A 17,992-nucleotide genomic window follows, 5' to 3' on the forward strand; every position below is an offset into this window, starting at 1 on the left:
AATGATCTTTAACTCCAGTTCTAAGAAATCTTAAACTCTCCTCTGGACCTCCACAGGACCCATGCATGATTGCAGTATACATCCATCCATCCATCCATCCATCCATCCATACATACATACATACATACATACATTAAGGCAAATCACTCAAAGATATAAAGTAAACATTGTAAGATCCAGAGGATCAGGGGTTTGTGTGAGGCTCTCTCCTACTAATCTCAGAAGCTACATGCATAAAGTCTCATCAACATGACTTCGTAAATGTGTCATAAAGAAAATGATAGACATGATGGCATGGCGAAGGGAAAGCCTGGAAGTCCTCAACCCCGTATAAAGAACTACAGGCAAGTAACAAATGCTAAAATGTGAGAAATTGTTTTTCCTACAGAAAAGCACACCAACTGTTTATCTAATACCAAATGTTTACATACATACACACAACAACCACTACATACATACATAACACTACATACATACACACAAACATACATAACACTACATACATACACACAACAACCACTACATACATACATAACACTACATACATACACACAAACAACAACCACTGCTACTATTGCTACTGAAAAATGCGTTTTGAAATTGAAAATGAGTAAGGAGGGGTATGCAAGGTTTGAAGAGAGGAAAAAGGAGGAGAAAATGATGTAGTTCTATTAGAAAGTCAGAAAAAATTAATTTTTCAAATTCTAATAGCAGTGTAGAACAGAAATAGAAATAAAATAATTCATATGGATTAAAAATGAAAAATGACAGAAACCTTGATGGCAAGTTGCTAGAGGATGCTCTTCTTTGAAGCCCCGCTCCATCCGCACTCCAAACCTGTATACTGTATTTCCAAACAAAACATATCTACAACACCATCACAGACTGTGCCAGACTTATAGTATCCCAGTCTCTGACTACAAAAGCAGGCTGGGGACATGCCAGCCTTCCAGGTAATTAGCACTTCTTGACCGCAGTGGTTGAACACTTGTCTGATCTCCAATGGTCCTTGCTTTGTTCATCTAAGCCGATTCCAGCCTCATTTCCTAAGTCGTCCTTCTGCCTTGCTGAGCACTGCTTTTGGTTGGAGAGATCATGTAGGTTCCCCTTCCCTCAGTTTACCTACTCTTCTTTACCAGCTTGAAAAATAAGACCCTATCTGAAGCCTTCTAACTTTATGAAAAGACAGAAAGCAAAAGGCAAAAAAGCATTGGAAGCTAAAACTTTTTAAAAAGATACATGTATGTGTACATCGTTACCTGGTATGATTATGCAGGAGATGACTTCCTTTGTAGGTCTTTATGTGGTTCACAGGTATCAAAATTTGTGCTGCAGACTTTTATCAGCTAGGAATGGCAACAAATAGCTTTAATCTCAGCACTTGGGAGGTGGGGGTAGGAAGATCAGATGTTCAAGGCTAGATTCACTCAGGTATATAGTGAGTTTGAGGCTGTCTGTCTTTGGCTATTAAGCCTAGTGTCCGATAAAGCAGAACCCAATATGCATGAAAGAAACATTGTTCTGAGACATAACTACTGCCCTAGATTCTACTAGAATGACTATATTGTATGCACTGTTTACACCTCTGTTGTCTTTTCCAGTAAGGTTCTGAAACCTTCTGGCTTCTGGGTATGGCTTAGTTAATGACCCTCTAATGGGAGAGTAGGAGTAGTTTTGGTAGTGGTTACACTATTAATAATACCTATTTGCTAAGTGTACATCACATACTTTGCATATGTTAACCCAAAGGCTTCACCTAACACCCCTATTACAGGAGCATTGACATTATCTTCCCGTTGGATATAAAATAGCAGAAACAGCGAAGCTATGCTAATCTGCCCGAGGTCTCATAGTTCCCAGGAGCATCACTAGGTAATCCCAACCGACCATCAAACCCATCCAGTCCAGCGGTCTGCGTGCAACGCGCTTTGATCTGCTGTGCCAAAGTCTCCCCTGTCTTTCTTAGGGGCCCACTTCATTAGATATTTAATATTTGAATGTTCTCTCTCAACTAGAATTCAAACTCCTCGATGGCAGGGATTGCCTCCCCAGTGCTTTCTACCCAGGAAGGGTCAACATAAAAGCATCTCTGGCAAAGAATCAATAGGTTAAAAAAGAGAACTCTGAAATCCGGGAACTTACTACAGACTCTTCAGGTAAAGTTTCCTTTGGTTCTATCTTGTGTGAAGTTTGTTTAACTTTGTGTGACCCGGCAGTTATTAAACTCTGCCTCCCTGGGTGAAAATAGCCAGGCGCAAGTATATGTACTGTCCTATCAGTGACTAATGGTGGAGTTGGCTTTCGGTATCCATATATTAAATACTCTTACCTGCACAGTGGAGATGAGCTATGGATGGTACATTTGACTCCCTTTTAGAGTTTCTGGACTGTGCTGGTTTCTCATTTGGCAGATGAGAAAGCTGCCATGTCATCATCAGGATATAAGGAAGTGAATGGCCCGTTGTAGTAACAGTTAGATACATTGCTCTCACACCTCAGGACTTTCTTCATGTTATTCTCCTTGATGATGGCTCTCTGTGCCTATTGTGTAGGATGATGCCAGCGTTCTATTTTGAAGACACAAGGCACTAACGTCTGGCATCCTTTTGGCTGGCACCTTCTCACACCATTGATAGATGCGACACACATTCTGAATGTCCTTCCCTCTGTTTACCACAGTTAGTCCTCACCATTCCTAGAGCAACAGAGCAAATTTTTGGTACTTGGGAAATTGAGGCTCAGAATCATTAAGGAACTTACTCAAACTCCTTAGTAAACTCTGGCTGAAGTCATGTTCGAATACAATGCAGCTGACAAAAGAACCCAAGTGCATACCATTCTGAACCCAGTTTCCCATTCTGTAAACTACTTTACCCAATTTCATTATTCTAAGAACAGATTGCAATGCGTTTTTAAATATTAAAATAATCCATGGAACTTTTTTATAACAGAAATTACTATGTACTAGCTCACTGAAGTGAGATAAATTAACTGAGTGTTCCCAGTTTCACCAGTGGTTCTTTTCTTTTATTTTTTTGCTGAAAATATTTACTGTGTGGAATATTTATTCTCTACATTTCTTTTCTAAGGCCATTTTCTTGCAGTTAATCATAGGAAAATTCAGCATAAAATACTGAATTAAAAACTAAATGAAATGAGAAGACAAAGGTTGAAAATGTCATGCAACACCCCCCCCCTCGACAAAACATAAAAGACAGATCAGGAACTTTATTGTCTTTAAGGAATCATTAATTATTAATAATCACTAGTGAATAAAACAAATATTTCTATGTCACATCTTTATTTATTAGGAATGAAACAAGGTGAGACCCACCCAGCACCAACTCATTCTGCTTGAGTGTTGAAATTTTGGAGTGCATCAATATAGTTTGTTTTTTTTTTTTTTTTTTTAAAAGAATAGTACTTTCTGAGCATTCTGATTGATTGAAGGTTAAAAAGAAATTCGTCTTTTTCCTTTCCTTGGGCTTAAATCCTGTGGGGAAGTCTCAAGATCTTCAAATAGCTCCCTCCAAGGGAGAAAAATCCCAGTATTTATAACATGCCACCTCAGTGCCTGGGGACTCCCTGTCATCTCACTTTGGAAAAGTAGTTGGAACTATGCAGATCACGAAGACTGGGTAATAAAAATCTACCAACATCAAGCTAAAGAAATCTATTACTCACCTCTGCTATTAATAGAGTTGGATCTATGATTTAAACCCTGAAAAAAAAAAAAACCCTAAGATTTATTTTGCTTACTTGAATCTCAAAGCTTGAGTGGTCTCCGATTTGGGAAATGTAAATTCTGCCTCCCTTTAAACTAAATAGTACTTCTATTTATAACACTTGTCATAGCCTTTACAAGCCTTTTTCCCCTCCTTGCACAGAAAGTGCTGCAGTATTCCTCTAATGTTCCTAGCAGAATATGTTTAGATTTATTAGGGAATAGAAAAAAATAAGAGGCAGTATCTCTAGGGTGCAGGAGTGAGCCTGGAGAAGTGCTGCCCATTAAAGCCTTTTACAAATGAGAAGGGGGAAAAATCCATCTTGTTCGTTTGTAAATTCACGTGGAACCTCTCTTGTCATTGAGCTGTTTGATAGCCAAAGCATGCTGTGAGTTTTGTTTTAAGACAATTCCCATTTCTCAGAATGCTCCTATTGTTTGTGTATCTATCATTTAGAAAACAAGAGGGTGACAAGAGAGGCCAAATACCAGCATAAGCAGGTAATAGGCAATCCAGCTTCCAATTTTTATGTGTGAAAGAATTTCTCTGTTGAGTCTGGAACAATTAGACACAAAAGAAGTGTAGCCAGCCACTGGGTGGCACTGTTGCTCCACCGAGCTCCTGTAGAAAAAAGCATTTTTCTTATATTAAAAAGAAAAGGAAATGAAAGATGATTGTGCCTTAAAGAAATTAGCATTGTCTAAATGGGAAAATTGGTTTTCCTCTGCTTCTTTGATTTCTTTTTTTGTGTGTGTACACTCAACATCTCTTGACCAAGGTATTACAATTCTATATTCAAGTGCCGATATTAACTGTGTGCCTAGTGTGTCCTATGTTTTCCTGCTCATGATGCTGATTCCTTTGCCAACCCAGTAAGGGGAATATTACAGGTTGATTAATAATGCTTGATAGAGGAGTAGAATACTGGAATGGTGGCAGGATAGATATTCTTCTGTTAGCTTACATTTAGAACTCTAAACCCAACATAGTGACTCATGCATAAGCTGTCAGTCCTGAGAGGATGATCACGATCACGTGAGTTCAAGGCCATCTTCAGCAAGTGTAAGACTTAGTCTCAAACAACCAAATAGGAAAAATGAAAAAGCAAAAATACAAATCTGGTGCTCTAAATCCTGGGAGCCAATCATAAGTCTATTAGCATTGAGGGCAGAAGAGAGAAACTAGAACAGACACAGAAGTAATGACAGGTGATATGTGGACACAGGATAGTGATGCACATTGTCTGGATCTGGTCATTTGAATAGGACCTGAATTATTATATCCTTCTTTCTTGCTTCACTCAGAATATGTAGAGTCTTAAATAGATTACAAGAAACAGATGTCCTTAGCACCAACAGTGGATTAGAGTCACTGGTGCTAAAGGGTGGAAACCAATCTGTGAAGTGCTCATTACTTATTTTAAACCTCGAAACCAAAATTATGTAGCCTAGAGCTCTGAATGTCATATGTAAGTGATTTCCGATCTATTGTGATTATTCACCACACACATAGTGACTCTTTCATTGTTTCTTTTTTTCTACCTCTCTGTGAACCTCTGCCATTCTATAACATGTGGAGTTTATTAAACATACTGGACAGTTTCTTATCATCAAGGAAATAGGTCATTCCTACTGATGAAGTGAATTTTTAATTTTATTTTCGTTCACTAAATGTAAACATAAGCAACCTTTAACTTTATTCTGCTCCATATAGAAACCATTTTGTGATTTAAGAACTATACCTTCTTTCCAGTTCAACAGCAGTTGCACATGAAGCATTGGGAAGGTCATTATGGCTTATGAATGTTTTTTCTTGTGTGCTATTGCTCTAAGTATTTCATACATTTAACCTTTCCAGTAAATATGTGGATAAATAATCTTCTTTCCACTGATGAGATGACGCAACTTAAATGGGAACCAGTCTTCAAATAGAATATACTGACCTCTGAATTGGATGATTATGTCGTTTTCTTCTAACAGAGCTTAGATATTTCGAAACAAAGTCTTTCTCTACTCACCCACCCTCTGTTTCTCATGCCTCATTCTTTCTGAAGTAATAGAGACTAAAACACTGTTCTTTCATAGCTAGCCATAAACCTAATATTAATTCAAATGATCACACCCTTTCCTGTCAAATGTTGGCCACAAGGAATTTGAGAACCTTACTTGGGTAGAATTTTGAACCATAGCTGGGACCCAGAAATGGTACAACTGAGAGACAAGGAAGAAGCTGAACAAACAGGTGTGCAATGGCTTTTCCACTCACCCGGATCTCATTATCTGAGGATTTTTGTCCATGTATGTTCCTACATAATTGTTCTTACTTAAATGAATCTATAGTTAAGCATCAAACAGCTTCTTACTTCTGTTTTGAGTAGGCAGCCTGAAGACTTCTAGGCCACGTAAAGTTTTTTTATTAAATAAATCTATTATGCCATGTCCTCTTTAACTGTCTTTGGTGTGTGGTATGGATGGTGACCTTAGTGGTGAATGAAGAAAGAGCTCCAACCATTTCTTCCTAACTCACTAGACATCACCAAATGTGTTTGTAACATTTGTTTAGAAAGGCGACTGAGCCAGTGTTGTAAGAAGGGAATAACAGAGGAAGTTGCACTTCATGTAGCAAATGAGTACCATTTAATAAGGAACATGGTGGCCATGTTGTTACCAGAATGTGTCCTTGGGGACCCTTTACTTGCTTCCTACTCTTCAAGTAGCTTGTCACAGTATTCCCTCTATCCAAACAGGTTTCTTTCCCTGGAGGCTTTCTGCAAATATAAAATTCTATGACTCATTACATTTACATTGTCCTTCTAATGTCTTATACAGGAGTCTGCCTTGGTTGATCACCTGTCTCTGGCTCTGATCCAGATAAAACTAGGCTTGTGTGGCGACTAGGGGAGGGCAAAACTTTTGTTGAATGGCAGAAAACCAGTGAATGTCTCTGAGATAAGATAACGTAACCACTAGCCCCAAAGATGTTCATATTCTAATTTCTAGGGCCCATGAATATTTTACTATATATAGCCAAAGGAACTTTTCAAATATATTTGTCTAAAGGTGTCTTAGGTGAGATTATCTTGGATTAGGCCCTGACATTATCACCAAGAATGCTTATAAAACATAAACATTGAGTCAAAAAGGAAGGGAAAAGCAAGGAGATGTTGGGGATGGGGTTAAAAACAGAGAAAGAGTGGCAAAGGGAGACAAGGGACAAAGAAAGACAGAAAGACAGAGAAACAGAGTTAGAGAGTCAAAGATGAGAGGAAAAGAGAGACAATGATACACAGACAGACAGACAGACAGACAGACAGAGTCAGAACATAAATGCAAGAGAGGTCCAAGGGACATGTGATGTGTCTGCTTAAAGGATACATTCTCCCCAAGAACCTGAAAGGAGAATGCTGTCCTACAGGTGCATTTTGGGCTCATCTCTGGGTGTGTCCTGGCAAGAGATTAACTACCTTGGCAGTAAGGCATGAATACAATTTCTCAGAAGGGAAGAATTTGGACAATCTTTATAGGTAGAAGAATATCGTTAATGTCTTAGGCATCCAGTTTGGGCTGTTGTAATAACGTATTTAAGACTGGGTATCTTATTAATAACAGAAGTCAATTTCTTCAAGACCAAGGTGTTAGCCGAGTTGGTATCTGGTGAGGGCATCCTTCCTACTCCAGAGATAGCCTTGCATTCTATATTCATGCAGAAGGAAGGTCTGACAGGCTAGCTCGTGCCTCTCTCATGAAGGCAGCAACTTTCCTCACCAAGTCCTCCTGGCTAAATTACTTCTCAAAGATTTTACCTCTTAATCCTTTTGCCATGGATATTTATGCTTCAAAAAATGTTGACTTTGAGGCAGTTGGCACAGATATTCAGATTACATGTAGAGAATGGCAGGGTGTTCCAGCCAGAGTAACTGGCAAATTCAAAGACAGAGAGTTCCAAAGAAGGGCCGAGGGCCTGGAGACTGTGATTCCTGCTTGCCTGAAGTTATGATAAGTTTCAGGAAAACAGGAACCTGAGCTCTGGTTTCACTCCTCAAAACTCTCTGTGGTACAGAGAGAGGGATCTTTGGTATCACTACTAATCAGCAGTGTGGTAAGACCAACACCAAGGCCTGACTTTCTGCTTTAGGACCACACGTGGACCTCGGGAGTCTCCTGTGGACTTGCCTCTGTGTATTTCTCTTCCCACAGAGATCAAGAGAAAAACCCCTAACTATTTGCTACAGGAAAGGATGAAAGAGTGAGCGCATGGGTCACCATTAAAAATAAGAAAGTCACTTGAAAGAGATAAAACTGCTCCTGGTACCTCAGATAGAATTTTTAGCTAGCATTAGGAAGTGAATGAGAAAGAGAGCAAATTATCAATTTCAGGTTTGACAAAGGCATATAAAGGAATGCCTTTTGACCCTTACAAATGTGTCTTAGGCTTTTATCACATTTTAAAGTATATATATATATATATATATATATATATATATATATATATATATATGTTATAGCAGGGTGGAAAATGAAATTGGTAAGAGATTTCATCTGAAAGAAAAGCTTTTAACTCTTTTTGGAAACAGTTGTGATAAGCTAGCTTTTCTGAGGTGAGGGAGGCTAGTTTTGCAAGACTACATGCAGATGCCTCAAGCTTTAAAAAAAAAAAAAAGCACATGGTAAGAAGAAGGGGAAGTCAAAGGGAATTTTAAGTTTTGTGGTATGGACTCCTCTCGATGATGCTACTCATCACTGAGGAATATTCCAAATGTCTTATGCAGGGAAGAATCAAAAGAAGTTTGCCAGCAGAACAAACAGCAGTATATACCCAGGTTTCTTCTATCCACTATCTTCCCCCACACAGACCCTGCTAATTCATTGGCTTTGACTATATGCATTACTGTTTACAGACTATAGTTGATACAGCATTCCTAGGAAGTCAGCTTGTAGACAAGACAAAGTGTGACCTGAGAGAAAAACTTCCCTGGACCTCAGTGAACAGCAAACAAAATCAAGCAATTAAGATAAATGGCAATTAGAAACAACATTTGTAAAATTCATTAATAAAAAACTCAACATACCACCTCAGCGCCTGATGCAGAATGTAAACTCAGTAATGTAGATTGTTTTTATTTTTATCATGTTTATAATTTCATCACTTTGGATTTGGTATTAACTTCTTAAATAGACCCAGTTAAACACACCAACATACACACACACACACACACACACACACACACACCCACACACACACACAAATGATTTTCCATTTGTCTACCTTTTTGACCTTTAAAATGAACTTATTCTTGTTTTCTTATGTCTATTTTTGTTTTGTTGCATGTATATATGTGTACCATGTGCGTGCAGTGCTAGTGAAGAGGGTGTTTAATCCCATGTGACTTCAGTTATAGATGGTTGTGAACTGCCATGTAGGTGATGAGACCCAAACCTGGCTCCTCTATAACAGGAACAAATGCTCTTAGCTACTGAGGCACTTCTCCAGCCACTTTTTTTTTTTTACAGTGTGTTGTACATCCCTGTCTTAAATATTAGTCAAGAGTAAAATCATATTACATAGGATTCATCAGTTTTCTACATTTTGTATATTAACTAAACACATTAGGCACAAACTTCTCGTCATATATGTTGAGAGAACAGGACACAGTGAGGAAAGAACCCTTAGTAGACATGTCTCAGCCAGCGTAGTGTTTTCTGACTCCTGCATCTGTGTTTTTGCAGAAGCTCAGGTAATCTCGGAGCTGAGCATTGTGACTCATCTTATTTACCTTCCACTTCTTGTTCTCTTTTGTCGCAGGGAATCTGTGGCTCTAGTGGGTAGATCAGGTTGAGAATATTGACCCATGTTAGTCACTTCCTTTCCTTCTACCTATTTGTTATTCTTCTTCAAATGTAAAAGCAGGGAGAATGCTGTCATGTTATTTTAAATTTATGAAAATATTTCTAAGCTAAAATGTCCAAAGAAATGAGTTCATTAATTCTAGTGGAGTAACAATTGCAATTACAGTTTAATTTAAGGTTTTTGTGGGGGGTGAATTTTGGTTTTTATATTTTTATGAATAAAAATATTTATCTATATAAATAGATATTTCTATAGATTGGCATGTATATATGAAGATATATAAGGATAGGTGACACTATAATGGAATCCTAATTTTTTTATGGTGAAAAAAAGTGTATTTTCAGAATTAGTCATCTGGACTCAGCTTAGATGATCCCAATCTTGTTGGCAACATCCAGAGCATCATAACCAGGGGCCAAGCGAACACACGCCTTCTTCTCTCCAACAGGCCTTATCAGGGTATTGACTTTGGCCATATCAATGTCATAGAGTTTTTTCACGGCCTGTTTGATCTGGTACTTGTTGGCCTTGACATCCACAATGAACACAAGCGTGTTGTTGTCCTCTATTTTCTTCATGGCTGACTCAGTGGTCAGTGGGAATTTGATGATAGCATAGTGGTCAAGCTTGTTTCTCCTGGGCGCACTTTTCCTAGGATATTTTGGCTGCCTCCGGAAATGCACTGTCTTGGGACGCCGGAAGGTGGGTGACGTTCGGATCTTCTTTCTGTGGCTGTGGACACCTTTCAACACTGCTTTCTTAGCTTTCAAGGCCTTCACCTTGGCTTCTGCTTTGGGAGGGGCAGGAGCTTCCTTCTTCACTTTCAGCGCCATCTTGGTGAAAAGCTATAATAGAATCCTTAACTATGATAATATGTGTATTTTAACCATTTTATTTAATGTACACTCAAAATTTCTATTTATTTTGAATAAAAACTAACTAATTGCACGTGTTAACAGGTATATGAGATTGTAAAGTATGTCTAGAATGATCTTATAGAACCAAGTAAAACTAAGTAAGTTATATAACCTCACTTTTTTAAATTAGTGAGTGTATTTGACAATTTATACTTAGGATAGCTCAGTAGGCACTTGCTGCTAAGCCTGATAACCTATGTTTGATTTCTGGTCACCATGTGGTAGAATTAACAGAACCTTCCTTGCAGATTGTCAACTGACCTTTCACACATGTGGCTATGTGTGTGTGTGTGTGTGTGTGTGTATTGCATATATATGCATACATAAAATAAGTAAATATAAAAATCTAGGCTCAACAGTTTGAAAAATAGATCGTTAAACATAGTATTTTAATTTATATGAGTTTTGAATTTTGCTACACAATGTTGAGTTGGTTAATTATTTTGGGCAATTATTATTATTTATTACCACATCTAGTATTTTCACAAACTACTAGATTCAGTCAGTAAAGGCAGAACTAACCATTAGAAGGAGAGAAATAATTTTAATAGGACCAGAAATATGTCAAACTGTTTACTTGTGCTTGTGTGTAAAGAGAAAACTCTAGGTAGCTTAACATACTGCACATATGGTAATGTGCTACCTTTGGATTTTGCCCAGCAAGGATCACATGACACTTGCAGAGACTAATGAATATGGGACCCACCATTGCAATCAGGACTGCATTTAGAAAGTGACAAAGGAACCAAACATCCAAGAGCTAAAGGATTGAGACACGACATAGGAAGGATCAAGAAGTCACAATAAATTCAACGGCACCAGGCACAAAACAATAATTGGAGGATTATTCATGAAAACTATAATCTGACTTTGTGTGCAAATCATGGGCAATACGTGGATGATGAGATAGCAGATCCTTTATAAAAGGAACCTATCTGTTCATCTTTGCCCAAGGATTACCGATGGCCTTGCATTTAATAAAAGCAACTTTAAGTAGTTATGATAAGTCTCCTTATACTTAAAGATTTATAGGACATGATTATGTACCCTGAGCATTTGGCATGGCTGGAAGGTCAGCTCTTTATTAACTGGTTGTGTCTTTGTCTAATCTCTTCTAAAATACAAGTGATGATGTTTTCTACTGATGGGGATCACATGAGATCATAGGCTTAAGTATCTCATCCCAAGACAGCCACCGTCATATTTTAAAACTCAAGCCATATTTTATCAATTACTCTGCAACCATGACTGACACAAAACTCTGCCCTGTCTGCTGGCAACATCTGAGAGTCCAATTCCTCTAACATGTATTTGTTCCTTATAGACTAATTTCCTACAACTAAAACTTGCTTTAAAAAGAGGAACCTACTTCTCCCTCTTAGTGTTTCTTCTACTTACTTATACAGGCTTTCTCTTACTACTAACCCAAATATAATACCTGCCTACCCTGTAGTGATTCATTAGTCTACTGACATGAGGGTATGACTCAAAGATTCCTCGTAGGGTCATGCAATTGAACACATGGTCTCCAGTTAGTGATGTTATCTTAGAAGGCTGTTGAACTTTTAGACAGATCCTTATCAAAGGAAGTAGGTCACTTGAGAATGATCTTGAGGCTTTATAACATGAACATCACTTCCTTTCTTCTCTGTGTTTCCCAACTGTAGACATAAATTAAGCAGCTCCCTCCAGCTCCTGTAAGTGTGCCTTCCTCATGATGGACTACCTGCTTCTTTAAACCAGAGTTCCCAACAAACTCTTTAGTTTTAAGCTGCTCTTGTTGGATATTTTGTCACAGCCATTGGAAAAGTAATAAACACAATTACCTGATATAATTTTCTCCTCAGCATATGTCACTTTATAAAAATTATCGATTCTATTTTGACATTTTTTTCTGACACCATCCATTCCTGCTGATGTCAGAAAAAATAATGTAGGCTCTGTGTGAGCTAGGGCATCACTCAGGACAACTGTTTAAATTACCAAAGAATGCTCAGAATTTAGCATAGCACATCTCACGATGGGGACTCAGCAATGTATTAAACTATGAAATGCATTGGCATATTGCCTTTTGTCCTGTGGACATCATCTCTTGTTTGAACACATGTTCAATACTGGCAATACTCTACACACAAGTAAGATGGGAAATTTAGGTCCTAGGAGAACTGCTCCCTGCTCAGGGCTCAGTGTGAGTCTTCTCTGAGGGGCTGGGAGTCAAAGTCTTTTACTTCAGTCATATAGGACTATTAGCTTTTACTGCCTGGAGTATGTACTGTCACAGTTGATCATTTGAACTTTCATGGCATCTCAGTGCTGATGTGAGTATTTAAGATCTTAATAGCAAAAGTAAAAAGAATATTTACATAGTCCATAAAAGAACACCTTATGCTTCCATTCAGCATTTTACAGCTCGTCCTCACAGCAGGGAGTAGATTCAGTGAAGCACTACAGTCTTATATTATCCAGATTCACACCACAGTCAAATGACCACCCTGATTTTAAAACTTCCTGAAGCAAATCAACCATTGCCACCGGTGCTAAAATGATACTTCTCTCTTAACTCTCAATAAATCCCCCAAATGTTATGCAAATTGAAAAATACCCTGTCAAAAGACTGTCAGATAACACCTCTCATTCCCAAGGACTATTTGTAAGCATAAAGAAACATCCAGAAAGATGTAATAAATTGTTATAGCACACTGTTCTGGCAACCATTAATAAATCAATATGAAGGGGAGTTCTGAAGGGCAAAATGTTGCTGTCGGTGGGTGTCCGATTTAATTTTGCTCTAAATTAATATTTCGAATATGATGAGTGAGCTGGCAGGAACAGATTTCATGATTAATTCTATGGAGTCAAAAATGCTTTGATGGCACTTTAATAGCTGGGCCACTGATCTAAAAGTGTCTGAAACGAGCTCACGTGGCCAAGCTCACAAATTGCATGATAATGTGAATCCCACCCAAGGAGGAGATTTACTTTTTATTTTCAAATCTCTGGTGTACCTTGGGATAGATGCGTTTCATCATGCAGACAGAGACATTTTTATAGTGTTGTGAGCCATGGCTGAATGATACATGCAGTGTAAGAGAACAGAAAGTACCATTAGGACCCTCTTGTAACTTCTGCCTCCCGGAAGCCACATAAATCAGCTTACAATGGAGCCATTGCTCCCCTGAAAATGAGGGCCCCTACAATGAAAACACTATATTTCAAAAAGACCAGGGAGATAGAGACAACCTGAGCTCATGAATGAGAAGCACAAAATGGAACCTGACTGTTTATCTTAGGGTTAACTATGACTTTAAACCACTGGTAGCATGACAGTCTGACAGTTGTTTGGCTGGAAGACTATCATTAGAACTTAGTATTTGTTAAATATTTACTCATGGCAGTAAGGACTTGGCTTAATGACATGGCACTGAAGATGAAGGCAATAGAGTGCTGGTTCGGATGCCAGCTTATGGGCCAATAGTTTGATTGAAGGAGGCTGAGTGGGGTATCAGACATGCTCTGTTGGAACTATATGAGAGGACAGGACAGCTTTTTCCAAGCTCTTCCATGCTTTGAATGATTCTTAAAGAATAAATAGAGGAACACATACATATATTTGTTAGTAAACACAGACCTTCAGGTAAGGAGGCAGCAAGTGGGTAGGGCTACAAACAAGGTAGAAAACATACCCAACTTCCTACTACACAGGGTTCAAGGCAGCTTATTGTGGTCAAAAGTTAACTAAAGCCCTCTTTTACTGCATCCACTTGACTCCTGTCACACAGCCTAAAGTCCCCATCCCTATCTTTGATATGAAGTATAGACCACATATTAACAAAGTCTCCTTTCTTCCCAGGCAGGATCTCCCTTTTCTTTGCAAATCTTTATAGATGCCTCACATTGTATAGTGAACGAGATCTTTCCTTCAGTCCTTTACTGTGCTGGACTGCTGAACTGCTTGTCTGCCTGTCTGCCTGTCTGCCAGTCTGCCTGTGTCTGCCTATCGTCTGTTAGTCTGCATTTCTGTCTATGGTGCTAATAAAACCCTTACCCAAGGAAGGATTCAACCAATGCCATTTTCTCAAACCCAATCTCTTCTTCTTCCTCTTCTAAACTAAACTATGTTCTGTTCTAAACAGAGAAAACAGAAGGAAAGTCATGATGTGATACTTGGGATATATTTGAATAATGATACTTAATTCAGTATGATTAGAGCTCATACTATTAGGAAGATGAAAGAAACTGTTAGAAAACTGGGTGTGAAATCAATAAAGTGTTTTGAATGCCATGTTGAAATGGACCATTCTTCTTTGTGCAGAATTAGTCATGATTCCCAAAGGTAGAGACCTGATATTTTTCTTCAGGAGACTGTGAAAGCTCAGTTTATTTTAAAGATTATAATGTTAAAAAACAGAAAGTTTTCCTTTATCTCAGTGTCTGGTTATAGCTAATGGAAGCGTGTGTGATCTAACACATGTGCAAGAGCAAAGTTTGAGGGAAAATGGTAAGGTCCAGTATCGATTAAATGTAATTCATGGGTCTTAAGCACATAAAAAAGAGCTAAGAGTCCAGTTAGGAATATTACATGTGGATACACTGTTCAAAGGAGACATGTAAGCTGTGGAAAATTGGCTGAGGGGCTTGAGAATGAACAAAGTGGAAAGAGAAGAGGTCTAAGGTACATACTTAAAGTATTATCAACTAGGCATGAGAAAGATAATGAGAGGCAAATGAAAAATATTAAGGGTGTTTAAAAAATAAGGAGTCAATGATATCAAGTATTGTGTAGAAAGTAAATGAGAGAATAAGATATGGCTATTGAAATTTTCAATAAAACATATTAGTTGGCATTGCCAAAGGTTTAGTAGAAGTCAGATCTAGTCTATAAACCATGAGATTATAGGTGGAAACTAAACGCATGGTAAATATAGTTAAGCTTCCAAAACAGTGTTCAAATTTGACTTAAAAAACATCTCTATACCCCCCCCACTAGATGAAAATCCATGTATGTATTCAAAATAAATTTTTAAACTGTTAGTTAATGTCTTAGTTAGGGTTTTACTGCTGTGAACAGACAACATGACCAATGTCAGTTTTATGAAATACAACATGTAATTGAAGCTGGCTTGCAGGTTCAGAGTTTCAGTCTGTTATCATCAGGGCAAGATCATGGCAGCATGTAGGCAGGCATGGTCTAGGAGTAACTGAGAGTTCTACATATTCATTGGAAGGTTGCTAGCAGAATACTCACTTCCAGACAGCTAGAACTAGGGTATAAAAGCCCACACCCACAGTTTCACACCTACTCAATAAAGGCTACACTTCTCAATAGTGCCACTCCATGGCCCAAGCTTATATAAACCATTACAGTGAAACATAGCACTTAGTAAATATAAAGGCATATACATGTATACAAATGATAGTCTTCATTCCTCCCTTAAGTACCATCTTTTCCTGTAAAACTATAGATTTTATGAAACGTTATGATGGTATAAGGAATCTGTAATCATTTTGATATCTCCCAAGGGTTTATTTGCTTCAGGGTTAGTTATTTGTTATCATAATCAATTTGTGTTCATTGAAGAGTTCATGGGATATTGATCAAGGCCCACAGGAGAAAATAAAGAGGTGAGACTTAAAACTTTCACCCTAGTGATTGAATTTGAATCGAAACTTCTTACTTTTAAGTAATCAAAGCTGTCAAGTAAGCATATATGGAGGAGACTTGCTTGTTCAAACACCTTTCATTTTCTTTAGAATTATGTAGGTTTTGTTTATTTGGGGTATGTGTGTATGTGTGTGTGTGTGTGTTTGTTTGTTTCTTCAGTTTGGTTCAGTGGAACTTTTAGCTATAATTGAGAAATTTAGATATTTCTGTTTACATTTGAGAATATTTGTTAGAAAATTTAATGCTGTAAAATATCACATATTGACAAATATTATCTTTAATTAATATTTACATTTAAAGGAATATTTCTGGGAATTTATATAGAAAATATATTGGAATATGCCTAGATCTTCCTGCTATGTATTCAAAAATTCAAAAATTACATAATGATTTTTTTTCCATTAAATGTCTAGTCAAATCTAGAACCCAAGAAATGCTTATTTTATTATTTTAGTATAAATTGTGATTCTTCTAATGCAGAAACATTGTCTTTGGGCCTAAAATTAATTTTTATGACAACAAGTGAAGTTGTTCCTGTGTGAATGAGTAGAAATAACAAGGAGGAAATGGCAAAGTCAACTTCTTTGTGTCATTTGCTTCACATAAGGGTTGAGCACTTGATGGTGCAGGCACACTGACTGGTCATTTGTAACTCACGGGTACCACAGCAAACATAAAGGAAAAATATTGTGTCCTATGCTTTTTGTAGAAAAAATTATTTTATAGTGCTTATATAAATGTTAGGGTGAATGCAAGCTTGTCAGAGCTTCTGCTGGGAGGGAAAAAGAAACCCGAACATCTTTAATTTAGTCACTCACACATTTTTTTTTAAAACCTGCTGAGTTGCATGTTACTCTTTTTCTTTCTTTACTATTGCTACATCAAAGTACACATAAGTGGTGTTTAGGATTATTTACTATGCATTGGCATTACACCTTTGTTATTAATATTCATTGAAATTCTTGAGAACTGATTAGCTAATTAAGTGCAAAGACTTTGTTGAGATTCTGCTAACTCATTGTTTTCTTTAATAATCTTCATATACAGAAGATCATTTTCTCATTTTTTTCACACTTTTGTAGAGGACCCTCCCAGCAAATTATTACTTAACAAGCTCACAAATTTTTGTTAGGCTGCTAGATTTACTGGTAGTCTAAACCATCTGATTAAAAAGCTAATATCTGAATATGTAAATTTGCAAGGATGGGAAAGTACCAGACTCATATGAATGGATCTACATTTCTTCATTCCAGATTCGACAAAACAAGTCTAAGAATGAAACATTTTAAAGATGAACATTCATTCTGACTGGTCTTGTTATTTCTAGAATGCAGTTGATAGAGGATATGTTGTTACTCCTGAAGATCATTTTGATCATGGTAATTCCTCCAATGAAGCAAAATTCTAAACCATGTTGGGGTTTAGATGCCAAGCTCACCCATCTCCAGCACTTCATTGAAGACACTTAATCCTGCCATTTCCTTTTCCATATTTGATCAGACTTCGAGACATCAACTTCCCCATACCTGAGAACTCTTCAGTCTCATAAGGGTAATTTTTAAAAATTATATTTAATATATTTGATACCAGTTATGTATTTATGTTGCAGAATTCTCTTTATTGTCTCATTTCAATAATATTGTTGTTAAGGGAAGGAAATACCATAATATTGAACACAACATTAATATCAATAGTTTTATTATATTTATTTTAATATTTAGTTATTTTTGCATTCAGTGTGAATTCTTTTCTCATCGTCCAGAAATTGGACACTTTACTGAGGTTGTCAGGCTTGGTGGATAGGGCCTTTAACAGCTGAGCCATCTCACCAGCTCAAGATT

General features: G+C 37.4%; 1 pseudogene; it reads right to left on the reverse strand.

Annotated features, from left to right (window-relative positions):
- Window positions 1-9,937: 9,937 nt before the first annotated feature.
- On the reverse strand, window positions 9,938-10,405 carry LOC117711666 (large ribosomal subunit protein uL23 pseudogene; annotated as a pseudogene).
- Between the last annotated feature and the right edge of the window lie 7,587 nt (window positions 10,406-17,992).

The sequence above is a fragment of the Arvicanthis niloticus genome, chromosome 6 (genome assembly GCF_011762505.2).
Source record: "Arvicanthis niloticus isolate mArvNil1 chromosome 6, mArvNil1.pat.X, whole genome shotgun sequence".
Taxonomy (NCBI): Eukaryota; Metazoa; Chordata; class Mammalia; order Rodentia; family Muridae; genus Arvicanthis; species Arvicanthis niloticus.